We start from the raw sequence: 2193 nt of genomic DNA, 5'->3' as shown, positions 1-2193 counted from the left end.
GTGCTGTGCCCAGGGCGCGGCCAGGCCGCATCATGGCGGAGTTTGTGAGGGATGAGGGGGTGAATCCCGGGAATAAACCCCGGGAATAAACCCCGGGAATGAGCCCTTGGAGTGACAGCGGTGTCCCCGTGCCCCGCTGTCCCACGGCTGTGGGGTTCCTGGCGCTGGGAAAGCCGTGGGCGGGTGGGGAAACTGAGGCGCGTTGGTGGCGCCTGGATCCCGCTTTTCCATTTCTCCATGAAAAATCCGGGAAAAGCCGCCCTGATTCCTGCTTTTCCTCTTCCAACAGCTCGTGGTTTAAGGAGAACGCCAATGATGTTAATAAAGTTACCGTATTTTATCACCGGGCCCGGGAAGGGAAGGGCTGGAAGGTGAAATTCCAGCGGGATGGGGGGGAAAAAAATGAGAATTCTGTGTGTGGTGGCTCTGAGAGACAAATTCCGGATTCCTTGAGGGAACCCCGATTTAATTCGTGGATTAAAATAATTTTGACGTGAAGGGGAGCAGGAGGAAAGACGAGGCGAGGGATCAGTAGTGAAAATTCCTGGGGAATAAACCGGGAATAAATCGGAATAAATCCCTGGGATGAATTTATAAGGATGGAGAGGAGGGAAAGTTTTTCTCCTGGGAATTGGAGTTGCCTCCGCAGTGGAGCAAAAACCCCTCCGGGGACTTGGGAATGTTGGAATTGTAGGAATTACGGGTGGAAAAGGAAAATATTTTTCCCTCCCTCCATCCTCCATCCTCCTCAATTCTCCCGCTCCAGGAAAACCATTCAGGAATGGCAAAAATCCCCTTTTTTGCGGGGGTAAAATCGTGAAGTGAGGGATTTCTGGGGGGAAAAAACCCCGAATTGTGGGTGTAAAATAAAGCTGGGAAAGGTTGGGGAAACTCCAGGTGGGAATTGGGGCCAAACCTTTTCCCCGGGATGCTCCAAAAAAAAAAAAAAAAAAAAAAAAAGGAAAACCCGGAGCCGTTCGTTTCTGGTTTTTTAACCATTTATATTTATATATATATATATAAAAAAATTAAATATATTTAATATATCGTGTTTAAGACTAAAAATATAGTACAGAATATTTAAAAAAAAAGGGAAATGCAACGTAAAAAAAAAAAATGGGAATGGGGAGGGATCGCGGAATTTTGGGAAAAGGGGAGTGGAGGGGGAGGGGTCTCTAAACCAGCCTAAAAACGGGGGGGGGGGAGGGGGGGCGGAGCAGGGGGGGCTCCCCATTTTCCAGCCCCAAAATGGGGTTGGAATTGTGGAATTTTAAAGCTTCCCGGTGGCCGGGGCGGGGCCCCCGCCGCTCCCGTGGGATATTGCTCTGGATGTGGGGCTGCAGCACCTGGAGCGGGATCTCCCTGCCCCCCCCCCGGGGTTTCTGGGGTGAATTCAGGCACCTTTGGGACTCCCGGCTCCGTGGATTCCCAGCGCTTCTCGGCCCGTCCTGACGGGACTTTTTTTTTTTTTTTTCCTTTTTTTTTTGGGAATTCCGGGAGAAGGAATATTTGGGAAGGAAGGGGGAGGGTGTCCCGCGGCTCGTACCGGGATGGATCCCACCGGGATTGGGAACTGGGGGAGGAGGATTTGGGAATGGGGGGATTTGGGAAGCCTCTTGAGGGGTGGGGAGGGGTCTCGTACCTCATCCCGGGGGTTTCTTCGGGAATCGACCGGGAATGCTCCGGGAATCCCCTCCCAAGCTCGCCCCCCGCATTCCCTGCTCCCAAATCGGCCCCCCCAGGCCCTGGAACTGCGGGAGCGGGACCGCCCGAGCTCCTGATCCCAACGTTTTGGTTCGTCCCGGCTCCCAAAATTCCCGGGAACGCGATTCCCACCTGGATTTACATTCATAGGAGGGACCCCCCCGTGTCCCCAACCTTGGGGACACCCCCGGAATCCGAGATTGGGGCCGGGGCCGGATCCCGGCGCTGCCTTTCCCATGGGAATGATGTGCGTATGGAAAGGGGGGGCTGCTCCCAAAAATCCCCCAATTCCAACCCCCCCCCACCCCCCGCGACCACCCAGAGCGGCTCCAGGGGGATTTTTGGGATGGGGGAAACGGGGCGGAAGGAGAGGAGCCGTCCCTGAGGGAGGGGTGGCCCCAAAATCAAGGCACAGGGAACGGGAATGGCCGGGATGGGGCTGATTTTTTTGGGAATTCGCGCGTCCCCGTGGATTTAGGGACACGCGGA

At 54.7% G+C, this 2193-nt stretch overlaps 1 protein-coding gene across 1 annotated transcript in view; it reads right to left on the bottom strand.

The window, feature by feature from the left end:
* Nucleotides 1-2129: 2129 nt before the first annotated feature.
* KIRREL1 (kirre like nephrin family adhesion molecule 1) overlaps nucleotides 2130-2193 on the bottom strand; it is a 37699-nt gene continuing 37635 nt past the window's right edge. Inside the window, exon 11 of the mRNA XM_042020561.1 lies at nucleotides 2130-2193. This exon is cut by the window's right edge and continues 877 nt beyond it. The gene's annotated coding sequence lies outside the window, so the exon portion shown is untranslated.

This window comes from Corvus kubaryi, unplaced genomic scaffold (genome assembly GCF_017639235.1).
Source record: "Corvus kubaryi isolate FWS band 111438036 unplaced genomic scaffold, C.kubaryi_AGA036_p1.0 37005, whole genome shotgun sequence".
Classification (NCBI taxonomy): domain Eukaryota; kingdom Metazoa; phylum Chordata; class Aves; order Passeriformes; family Corvidae; genus Corvus; species Corvus kubaryi.
The sequence above is the reverse complement of the archived record's forward strand: the minus strand, read 5'-3'. Positions and strand labels throughout refer to the sequence as shown.